Source organism: Equus quagga, chromosome 13 (assembly GCF_021613505.1).
Source record: "Equus quagga isolate Etosha38 chromosome 13, UCLA_HA_Equagga_1.0, whole genome shotgun sequence".
In the NCBI taxonomy this organism is placed as follows: domain Eukaryota; kingdom Metazoa; phylum Chordata; class Mammalia; order Perissodactyla; family Equidae; genus Equus; species Equus quagga.
In genome coordinates this window covers 93,697,375-93,709,798 of record NC_060279.1, presented here as the reverse complement: position 1 = coordinate 93,709,798, position 12,424 = coordinate 93,697,375, and positions in this window count along the sequence as shown.

The window sequence follows — 12,424 nt, the reverse complement described above, 5'->3', positions numbered from 1 at the left end:
TTAAAATTAAAAAAAAGAACGCAGAAAATAGGAAAAAATAAAAATTTTAAAATTATAAAATAAAAACGTGAGCAGAAATCAGAAGGAGGGCAGTGAACAAACATGGAAGGCACAGTGGCCCTGAGAGTGAATGCTGATAACAGCCTGCTTTGGATGATGAGGTCTTGTGTCTGCAGAGCTGGGGGTGGCTGGGGAGCTGACTCAGATTCCCACATAAGCCAGGGGCCTTGGGAGGAGGCTGAACTGACCTCAGGTTGGTAGCACCTCCTGGCTCTCAGTATAAGCAAAAGCAAATCCTCTCCAGGGAAAAGCCCCCAGGACTCCCACAGATTAACATCAACCAAACATGAGCTCACAATCCGAGCCCATGAAACGCACAAGGAAACAAGACATCGAGGTGGTAAGGCTCAGGCTCTGAGTGCCCCCTGCAGAGTCCCCCTGTTTCTGCAGGAGGCCCCCAAATCCTCAAGGGCTGTGCTATGCCAGAGGTCTGCCAGCTGCAAGCGAACACCACTCTGGGCCCGGAAGCATCTGGATTTCATCTCACTACCAGACCTGAATGCAACTACGTGGTTCCTCCCACCCAGCCAGGTGCTTTCTGAGACCCTCCCCTCTCTTCCCTCCCTGGACCCCACATGCTCTTCCCAATCCTATCTGTTCCCAGGATATCCTCTCTCCCACCATCATGCTCCCAGGGAGTGCAATTACCCATATGCACACACACACACCCCGACACACCTGGAAGCAGAAAACCCCTGGAAGCACACATCCACACATCCACATTTATATCCTAGCACCCAACATCCACCTACAGAGGAACATGAATTTCTTTTCTTTTCTTTTTTTAAACATTGGCACCTGAGCTAACAACTGTTACCAATCTATTTTTTTTTTCCCTGCTTTATCTCCCCAAATCCCCCCGGTACATAGTTGTATATTTTAGTTGCAGGTCCTCCTAGTTGTGGCATGTGTGACGCCGCCTCAACGAGGCCTGACGAGCGGTGCCATGTCCGCGCCCAGGATCTGAACCCGCGAAACCCTGGGCCGCCATAGCGGAGCAGCGAACTTACCCACTCGGCCACGGGGCCGGCCCCGAGCACGCATTTCTAAACACGAACATCCTGTTGTGTAAGTGAGACTAGAGATCCAAACTCGGTTTAAATAAGAAACGTGATGGTCTTTTTCTTTCTTTTCTTCACTTCCTTGCTTGTGAAAGAAGACAGGTTTGCTAACAGTCCTCTGGCCTAACAGAGAACATTAGCGATGATTTTTGTCCTCCAGAAGAGAGAGATGCTAATGGAAACCGTGTTTACTGGGCCAACAGCTTTTTAAGTGAGACAACTAAACAGAATGACGGACGTTTCAGAGATGAGAAAGGCAGTTTTCAAACCTGGATGGAGCAGCCTTCCCTCAGCTCGGGGGACAACATAGAAGACACTTTTATTAGAAACCACACGGCGAGGACAGCCCTGTGATGTGAAGAGGGTGTGTTTGCTGAGCCTGCAGGCGAAGTGGGAACATTCTTACGTTCACTTCCTCCAATTGCCAGCTGCTAGGAGTTTTACTTTTCAAAACCAAGCAGTGGATTAAATTAATGATCACAATGAAGAAAAAAAGGGGGACTGGGATCTCAACATTTAAAATACGGAAAGGAAAAATAGGGCAAATAGGATTACTAACAACTGGAATACGGGACATGGAATTTTTGTGTGTACAATCCCTGTGAACTTATAACATATCTGTGCAGGACACCTTGGTTGTCAGATCCATAGAACAAATGGGAATGAGAAAGAGACAGGTAGAAACAAACACACAAAAGCACAAAATAGACACAGACATGCCGGAACACTTTACTAACAGCCACGAGCGTTTCATCTGTATGCCGATGTATATATGCAAGCCCACCACTCCTTGCTGGAAACACAGACACACCCAGACATAGAAACACACAGAGACCCACAGAACCAGCCTTAGACACATATGCACAAACATGCACTCTGTTCTCACAGAGATGTACAGACACCTGCCCACAGAGGCGCACACACAAACAGCCCCACCCTTCCGCAGACAGTTCCAGAATGCAGAGTTCAACATAGGCATGCACAACTATGCATGCACACAGAGAAACAGTTCTGCGTGCTTGGACACACAATGCATCATCGCAGAAGTGCACACATGTAACACATTTGCACAGCCACAGGCACATACCAACGTGCCCAGAAATGTACACACACACCCACACCCACACACACAGGTAGAGGTTGGCCTCCAGCCACTCATCTTCCTCTCTCCCCAAGTCCCCAAGCAACTGCGACCCACACCAAGGCCGAGGTCACCAGCTGTTTCACCTACTCAGACATCTACCATTATGACCCCCTCCCCCACCAGGTAGATAGGGACCCCTGCCTTCAGCCAGCGGGCATCAGAGGTGAGTTTCCCCGGAGACAGGATTGGGAAGGTGAGGCAGGAACGGTGCCTGCGACAGACCAAAGCCTCTCCTTGCCCTCCCCATGTCTGCAGCCTCCACTCCAGCCACATAACCTTTTCCTGGCCCCAGAGGACAGGGGCTGCTTGCAGTGCAGGATGGGAGTTTAAAATCTGATGCCACTTTTGTTATAGTTATTTATTGTTGAATAACAAGCCACCTCAGGACGTAGTGGCCTAACCAGTCACATAAGGACAAATACAGTGTGATTCCACTTAGAGAGGACCTAGAGTAGTGAAATTCATGGAAAAACAAAGTAGAGGGTGGTCCCCAAGGGCTCATGGGAGGGAGAAATAGGGAGTCATTGTCTGACGGGTATAGAGTTTTAGTTTTGCAGAATGAAAAAGTTCCAGAGATCTGTTCACAGCAATGCGGAGATAGTTGACACTACTGAACCGTGCACTTAAAAATGGCTAAGAGGGTAAATTTTATATTATGTGTTTTTTACCGCCATTAAAAAGAACCTTCCGGGGGCTGGCCCTGTGGCTGAGTGGTTAAGTTCACGCACTCTGCTTTGGTGGCTCGGGGTTTGCTGGTTCGAATCCTGGGTGTGGACCTAGCACCGTTCATCAAACCATGCTGAGGGGGCAGCCCACATGGCAGAACTAGAATGACCTTCAACTAGGATACATAACTATGTACTGGGGCTTTTGGGGAGGAAAAAAAACAGAGGAAGATTGGCAACAGATGTTAGCTCAGGGCCAACCTTCCTCACACACACACACACACACACACACAAAAGATAAAGACTTAAAAATAACCTACAATTGTGGTGAGGTATTTTTCGTTGGTAAAATAAGACTTCACTTTCATAGCACCCATTGAGTCCTCAATAAACTGGTTATGTTTATACAGTATTCGTGCCTAAATATATCACATCGTATCCTATTATATTATATTATATGTGGCTCTGAGGAAGTATAGGGACTAGTTGAGAAAATTGTGCACTAGACCGGTTGGAGGAGTGTGGGAAATAGAATAGCCTCCGGGTGTCAGTTTTTATGAATATGGAGCACAAGTAAAAGGACATCTGTAACATACATGTAAGGTACAAACAATGAAAGGACAGCCTGGCCAGGCCCCAGGCCCCAGCTCAAGGGTCAGAAGATTCCTGGAGAGTTTTCCCCGAAGGACATGGATTCCAGGACTGCCACCCCCGGCCCCGCCCCCGCTCCCTCCCCCCCCCCCCCCCCCCCCCCCCGAGATTGGCTGTTCCTCGTGTTTCCTTTTCTATGCGACAACATCTTTTCTTTTACGAGACCTCAGCGAGCCTGGCAGATCCCAAAGTTCTGAGCTGGCCAAACAGGCGGCCCCGCGGGTCTGGAGGCTGCTTCTGGAAATTTGCTCGGTTTTAGGGCCGGGGAGGCGGGGCTGGTGCCAGTGCCGACGTGCGCATGCGCCGGAGCGCGTTGCAGGGTGACACCGGCCCGCGCGCGGCCTCGCGTTCCGGTCCCCACCCGTCTCCGCAGGCGGCCGGGATGCAGCGTGCGCGGCTGCGCCTTCGGCCACCTGTGTGGTGTCCCGGCGGGGACGAGGGGCTCCCCGCGCCGCCCCCCCAGCCTCCCGCTGGTGCGCACGATCCACGGCAGCCGCAGGCAGCGCGCCATCGGGGGCTCCAAGTGCCACTCGGGCGGGACGCCGGGGCTCCGCCTCGCGCTGCTCTCTCTTGAGCTGTCCCGTCTCGACCACCCTCGCCCGGGGGACCCCCGGCTTGTTCCGCGCGTCGCTAGGTGGCGCCCTGGTCCCTCTACGAGGGGCGGGGGGCCTGGAAGCGTCTGATGAGAGAGTCAGGAACCAGGAGGGAGCTTCCCCCCTCAGACTAGGGCTTCCCCGAGGCCGGCCTCTGTCCTCACCCTGGGGCCCCGAGGCTGTCCCTACCCCCTCAGATAGGCTGTGTGTCTTCCTTCCTCAGAGACGCCTCCACAGTTCCACATTCTCCTTCAGTTTGGGGGCCTCAAAGACTAAGCCTCCTTCCTCAAACTAGGGGTCCCCCACTCCAGGCTGCCTCCTCAGAGTAGGGCTGTGTCTTCTTCCCAACGTTGGGAAGCAAATCCTCTTTTGTCTGTCTCCCTCTTTAGGGTCGAGCAGAGTCCCGGGCGGCCAAGGTGGGGCTTGAGGACAAAATTCACCCCCTTCCCAGGCATCTAGAGCGGCCCTGCTGATGAGGATTTTTAGGCTGGGTACTTTTAAAACTACAGATAAGAAGCAGGCTCCGAGGAGTGGAATTTGCTTGCCCTTTGATCAGAGACAGTTGCATTTGTGAAGGAAATCTCCATGCCTCCCTCTCTGGGCCAGGAGGAAGGGGGGATGGCCTTATCTCTGGAAACTCTTGATGGGGAAGGCAAGAACTTAAGTTGTTTACTGTCTGGCAACCTCATGTAACTGACCCCCCACCCCAAAATCCTCCTTTGTCTTTAGTTGAAGATAATATTTGAGCGGTGACTTCTGCCATTTACTCCATCCGGTTTGATTCTTATCTAAAAGTTGTGGGACTGCCCAATGGCCGGACCCTATCGGCACTGGTACCATTTTAACTTTTTTTCCTTTGTCTCGTAAAGAGATGACTCACATACCCATGCCTTAAATTTAGTCCTAACCCTCAACTCGGGGCAGCAGCAGGAGCTCTGACTGCCCGTGGGTCCTGTCCCCACACATCAGCTCTGCCTGCCCATGGGTCCTGTCCCCATGCCAGCGGGGGCAGCAGAAGTGGTGGCAGCAGAAGCTCTGACTGCCCATGGGTCCTGTCCCCATGCTATTCTATACTATTCTCTAAATAAAAGAGCACTACTGCCAGATCTTGAGAGTCTAAGAAATCTTTCTTTCGACTCCTCGGCTCACCGACCCCGCATCACTTCCACCCCCTCCACAGGCCCTCTGCAATCTGGGCTCACTGTCCCGGCTGTCACCAAATTGGAATGAATGGCATCCCACAGTGCCGAGTGGTTTGCGTTTCCTTCTTCTGACGCTGCAGCCTCAAAGAGGGCCCCGATACGGTCAACTCTCTCCTCTGGGGCCAAGGGAAGCCAGGGCTCTCTTGGGCTGGTGATTCTGGGATCTGAGGGCACCTGCAGATGACAACGTCTGGGAGCCAGGGTGGGCGTAAGATCAAACGCTCAGTCTGAGGTGAGCGTCATTTTAGGGCAAGCATTGGACCCATAGGATTGAGCAGAGAGGTAAAAATGGGGAACTCACGGGAGGCAGAATGCCAGGAAGCATTTGCCTTCAGCCAAAAGTAATAGGAAGTCCAACTAAAAGAAGTGAAACAATTCACTCAGCACTCATTCAACAAATGTCCATCCCATCCCATGCCTCGAGCACAGTTCTAGACTGTAGGATGCAGAGTAGAGAAATTCCCTGTTCTCAGGAGGGTTATGTTTTAGTGGGGGAGGAAGATCATAAACATCACGTATAACATGCCAGCTAGTGGCAAGTGCTCTGGGGAGAATGCAGTGCAGGGAAGAGGAACGGGGCGTACGGTGGAAGGGGTGCACTTTTATATAGGGTGGGTTCAAAGTCCTCAGTAAGGTGACACCTGAGTAAAGACCTGAAGGGAGCAAGGGAGAGGGCCGTGCAGGTATCTGGGGTGGAGGGGAGGGGGCGTTCCAGGCATTGAGAGCTGCAAACACAAGGGTCCTGAGCTGGAGGCCAGTAAAGAGCAGCTAATATTATACAACTAAACAGAAGGAATGGAAGCAGGGGGTACCCAGGGCTCATGGACCTAACTTGCTGCCCTGCCATCCTCAGCATGTTGGTGTTTGCATGATGACGGCCAGAGCTCCAGCATCGTACCCTCCTACAACCACATTCAAAGCTGGAAGAAGTGGCCTCCCATCCTTGTCTTCCCAGAAACCCCACCCCCTAGCAGACTTCCCTCATGTCCCACTGAACAGAATTGAGCTGGCCAGTTCCTGGCAAGGGGATGGATTATCCCGATTGACTTTGCCAAATCAAGATTCAGTCCCCGGGGTTGAGAGATGCCCCAACCTCTCACAAAGTACATGGTTGCCCCAAATTCTGGTCAAAATGGGATTCTGTTAGCAAAGAAGAAGGGGAAATAGATCCATAGGGATGAGTCAGGAAAAGAAGAGGCACCCCAGGTGTTTCAACAGAAGGAGTTTCATACAGGGGATTGCTTCCACTGTGTTGGAACAGCTGGGAGAGCAGAGGAGGGAAGGAGGGGAGCTGGAGGGCAGAGAGGAGAGTGTGGTGCAGTTACTGGGACTGTGTAACAAATCACCCCAACACCCAGTGGCACAAAACAATTCAGGAGTAGGAATTTGGGCATGGCGGTCTCTGCTCCATGATGCCCGGTGCATGGGCTGGAGCCACCTGAAGGCTCATATGCTTGCAAGTCTGACAGCTGATGCAGGGTGACGGCTGAGACCTTTCCTGGGGCCACAGCTGGACACTCATAGGGAGCTTCTCTGCATGACTTGGACCACCTCACGACACATGGTTTTGGCTTATGGTTGGCAGAATTCTAAAATGGCTCTTGAAGATTTCCACCCTGGTCCCTGGGACCATGAATGCCATGAGACACGATATCCGTGATGATATGTTATACAGCAAAAGGGATTTGGCAGATGTAATTAAGGGTACTGGTTAGGTGACTTTGAGATCATCAAAAGGGAGATTATCTGGGTGAGCTTGATCTACTCACATAAGTGAAACTGGTAAAGAGTTAACCATTGATGATTAAGTAGATAGGAACTAAAGTTCTTTTTCCTTTTTGCAATTATTGATTATAGCTTTTTGCTGTTTAATCCAGCCATTGGTAATTGTGCTGTTTAGGCAATATGCTATTGACCCCCACTAGGTTCCTATAGGAACAGCTCCCTGGAGCCTGGGTCACCATGGCAATGGGTGTTTGAGCTGTTTTTCAGGAATTAGAACCCCTCGTCCACTTCAGGCTGGTTGAGACCACCAACCCATCAACTGGGCCCTCGCAGATGTCTGATAAATGACCTTTTGATGTCAAGAGGGTAAAAGCTCAAATCGTGCTAACACCGCCATTTTGTGAACCTGCGTCGTACGAAGAGGCATGATTTGACTATGCTTGCACAGATCATCAATTACCTCACCTCCCATCATCCATCTCCACATTTCAGACCATCTTGCCCCATACCCCATAAATACCCCTGAGTCCCCATTTTCGAGGAGGTGGACTTGAGATTCATTCTCCCGTTTCACTTGGCTACCCTCTCTCTGCTGCAATCTCGTCGTCTCTGTGTTTGGCTTTCCAGACAACGGGCAAAAACGAACCTGTGTTTGGTAAGATAAGCCCTTGAAGAGCAGAGAGCTTTCTCTGGCTGGTAGCAGGAGAAGTCAGATTTGAAGCATGAAAAGGATAGGATGTGACATTGCTGGCTTGAAGTTGGAGGGGGCCATGTAGAAAGCCTCTAGGGGCCAAGAGTGGCCCCCAGCCAAAAGCCAGCAAGAAAATGGGGACCCCAGTCCCTCAAATGCAAGGAACTGGATTCTGCTAAGAACCTGAGTGGACCTGGAAGAGGGGCCCAAGCCCCAGAGAAGAGCCCGGCCCAAGACCTTGAGTTCAGCCTTCGAGATCCTAAGCAGAGAACCCAGCCGAGCCCATCCGGACTGTTTTGACCCCCAGAACTGTGTGATAATAGATGAGCGCTATTTTAAGCCAATAACTGTGGAGATTTTGTTACTCAGTGATTGATGCTCTTGGGTGAGCATCCTATGCCGAGAGAGAAGCCCTACTGCGTGTTAGGACCTGGCCTCCGGAGTCAGGCAGCATCACTTCTGCCATGCTGTCTTCACCCCGGTTCAAGGAAGGGGAGCTGGGCTCCACCCTTGATGGGGAGTGAGAGGGACGAGGCTCTGAAAGAGCACTTAGGACCAGAAATATTGCTGTGGCCGGTTTTGGAAAAACACAACCTGCCTAGGGAGTACCTGGGGATTAGCAACTGCAGGAAGCAGCTACCATCCCCAGGGAGAACCAAAGGGAGGAGGCGGTGTTTGTACAACCTAAGAGTCTCCTTGCTGCTGTGCTGTGGTGCGGCTGTGCTGGAACCACGGATGGGGGGCTGCGTGGCCAGGGCTGGGGCCACGGAGGAGGCATCACAGCCTGTTCCACAGATGCTACCAGAAGCAGGGGTCGGGGAGCACCTTTTACCTCCCGACCCAGAGTACTTCCTCTTTGCAGAAGTCAGGTGGCAAGGGAGCCTGGGAAATGTAGTTTTCAAACTCCCGGCCCCGTATCACAGCAGGGAAGCATAGATCTGGAGCTGAGGGACCACAGGGAAGTAATGATGACATTGGGCCGGTCCCTTTCTCTCTCTCAGCCCCAGTTTCCTCATCTGTAAAATGGGAGTAGTAGTTGTTCCTGAAAAAGTGAACGTGTGTGGCTAGAGTCCTTAGTAGGTAATGAGCTTTCAATAAATGGCAGTTGTTAGAACGCCACTGTCTTAGCTCGGCCGCCGTAACAAAATGCCATAGACTGGGGGCCTTAAGTGACAGACATTTGTTTTCTCACAGCTGGAGGCTGGAAGTCTGAGATCAGGGCGCCAGTGTGGTGCGGACGCTCTTCCTGGCCTGTGTGTGGCAGAGAGCTCACTTCCTCTTCTTATAAGGACACTAATCCCATGATGGGGGGGCCCCGTGATTATGTCTCAGAGGCCCCACTTCCAAGTACCATCACTTTGGGGGGGTTAGGGCTTCAGCCTATGAACTTTGGGGGGGACAGAAACGTTCAGTCCCTAAGAGTGCTGACAGGAGGGAGGGAGAGAGGTAGTATTTCCGGCTGGCGCTGTGTGGAGCATTTCGCATCATTTATTTCGTGCTCTATGAGGTAGGCATTATAAGCCCTCATTTTGCAGGTGATGGATGGAGACCTCTGAGTCTCCAAGTCAAGGTCACACATCAAGCAGCTGGACTCCTCTATGGCTCCTGAATCGTGATTCACGTGGATCTAAGGGTCGTCAGGCCCTGTGTTGAAAGGATGGGGACGTCCTTGCAGGGACTCTGAAATGTGGGCAGGAGCAACATGAGTCAGTTCTGGGCAGAAGCTTTAAGAGTCTTCTCTCTCTCAGCCATGATGGCTGCAAGGTTCCAGACAGAGTCCATCAGCCTGACCCTGATGGACGTGCGATGTGAGCGAGAAATAAACTCTGCTGTCAGGAGCCACCAAGATGTTGAGGCTGTTTGTTCCTGTGGCATCACCTGGCCTGTCCTGACTGGTGCAAAGCTCGCAAAGGGATTTGAAGGCAGAGTTGTGGGTAGAACCACGTTCTCAAACTGCTGGCCTGGATGGGGCGGTGGTTAAGATCTCTGCACTCAGACAGCCCTGGGTTTGCAGGTGGATTCCCAAGTCGTCTGCTGTGTGGCTTTGGGCAGGTCTCACAAGCCCTCTGAGCCTGCTTCCCCATTTGTAATAGGGAGATATTAATAGTTTGACTTCCCATCATTGTAAAGTCTTTAAAGCATAGGGCTCGGCTCATCCTAAGCTTTCAACAGAGGGAAGTGGTCACCTTGTGGGCTGGTTAGTCCTCATGACAGCTCCCTTCCTGGGAGGGAGGATTGACGACAATAAAGCCCGCTGAGAGTTTAGCATGACCTGTCCCCATCCCTGCCCACCAGCAAAAGGCCCTAGAATGTCCTGGACCTGCAGGGGAGACCTCCCTTCACCCAGTTTGCTGCGGCCTTCTTCTGAAGTCTCCATAGAAAACTCCTATCAGAAGTGCCGGGTTCAGGGCCGCCCGGGTGGCGCAGTGGTTAAGTGCGCACATTCCGCTTCAGCGGCCCCGGGGATCGCTGGTTGAGATCCCAGGTTCGGACATGCACCTCTTGGCAAAAGCCATTGCTGTGGTAGGCATCCCACGTATAAAGTAGAGGAAGATGGGCACGGATGTTAGCTCAGGACCAGTCTTCCTCAACAAAAAGAGGAGGACTGGCGGCAGATGTTAGCTCAGGGCTAATCTTCCTAAAGAAAAAAAAAAGTGCCTGGTTCCATATGCAGACAGGAGTCACACCCACAGAGAGACTCCGGCACAGTGGTTACGAGTATGGATTCTAGCATCAGTCTGTCTGGACTCAAAGGCCACCACGACCGGTTACTAGCTTTGTGACCTTGAGTGAGGACCCTGACCTCAGCCTTCCCATTTGTGAAATGGGGCAATAATGGTGGCTACTCATAGGGGCGATGTGAGGGTTGAAAGAGTCGATAGGTGCACAGCAAGCAGAACAGCGCACATGGGAAGAGGTCAGTACAAGCAAATAAGAGCTTGAACTGTTATTATCCGGGAGGGGGAGCGCCCTTTGGGTCACGCAGTCAACTCCAAAAGCCCCTTTCTCTCTGCCACCCAGCACGGCCTCCTGTCTGGATTGCCTGCCCTAGGGAGGGAGTGCCGGAACCTGCAGCGGCAGTGGAGGAGGCGAGGAAGGAAGGAGCTGTTTCTGCGAAATTGGAGGCCCCGGGGATGCGAGGAGGATATGATCCGTCTCAGCTGAGCCGCAGGTGCTGACGAAATGCTTAGGGGTGGAAACAGTCATTTACTGACTGTGACCCTGGAGGATGTTGCGGGAGTGGGGAGAAAGGGACTTTAGGGGTGGGTGGAGCTAACCTGAGCAGAAAATTAAATTTTATGGTACATTTCTAATTTTCCGTGAGGGCATAAATGCGAGTATATTACTCAAGTTTTGAAAATTTATTATAAATTATTTAAAACACACAAAAACAGGGGCCGGCCCGGTGGCACAGCGGTTAAGTGTGCACATTCCACTTCTGTGGCCCGGGGTTCGCCGGTTCGGATCCCGGGTGCAGACATGGTACCGCTTGGCACGCCATGCTGTGGTAGGCGTCCCACGTATAAAGTAGAGGAAGATGGGCATGGATGTTAGCTCAGGGCCAGTCTTCCTCAGCAAAAAGAGGAGGATTGGCAGCAGTTAGCTCAGGGCTAATCTTCCTCCAAAAAAAAAAAAAACCCACAAAAACAAATAAAAAATAAGCAGTGTCTCTCACCACTCAGCTGAAAGAAAAGAAGCATCCAAACAGTTGAAATCTCAGCAGCCACGTGCCTTCCCTCTCTCCTCCCCCGAGATTACTTCTACCCTGAACGGGATATGTGTAATTTTGCTACATACGCACAGGCTCTGAATTTTTTGAGTCAAGTCTTTTCCCTTTTCTTTCCTTTTTCTTTTTTATTGAGGTCACATTCGTTTATAACATTATATAAATTTCAGGTGTGCATCATCATATTTCAACTTCTGGATAGACTACATTGCGTTCACCATCTAAAGTCTACCTGCCATCCGTCACCATACACATGTCCCACTTTACCCCATTCAGCCTCCCCCCACCCTCTTCCCCTCTGGTAATCACCAACCTGTTCTCTGTTCTCTATGTGTTTGTTTGTTATCATTATTATTATTTTATCTTCCATATGAGTGAAATCATATGGTGTTTGTCTTTCTCTGCCTGGCTTATTTCGCTTAGCATAACACCCTCAAGGTCCATCCATGTTGTCACAAATGGCAAGATTTCATCTTTTTTATGGCTGAGTAGTATTCCATTGTGTATATGTACCGCATCTTCTTCATTCATTCGTCCCTTGATGGGCACTTGGGTTGCTTCCAAGTCTTGGCTATTGTGAATAACACTGCGATGAACACAGGGGTGCATGTGTCTTTTCAAGTTAGTGTTTTCTTGTTCTTTGGAAAAATACCCAGAAGTGAAATAGCTGAATCATATGGTAGCTCTATTCTCAACTTTTTGAGGAATCTCTATACTGTTTTCCATGGTGTCTGCACCAGTTTGCACTCCCACCAGCAGCGTAAGAGGGCTCCCTTTTCTCCACACCCTCTCCAACGTTTGTTATTTCTTGTCTTGTTGAATAACAGCCATTTCGATGGGCACGAAGTGATATCTCATTGTAGTTTTGATTTTCATTTCCCTAAATTAGTGACGTTGGACGTCTT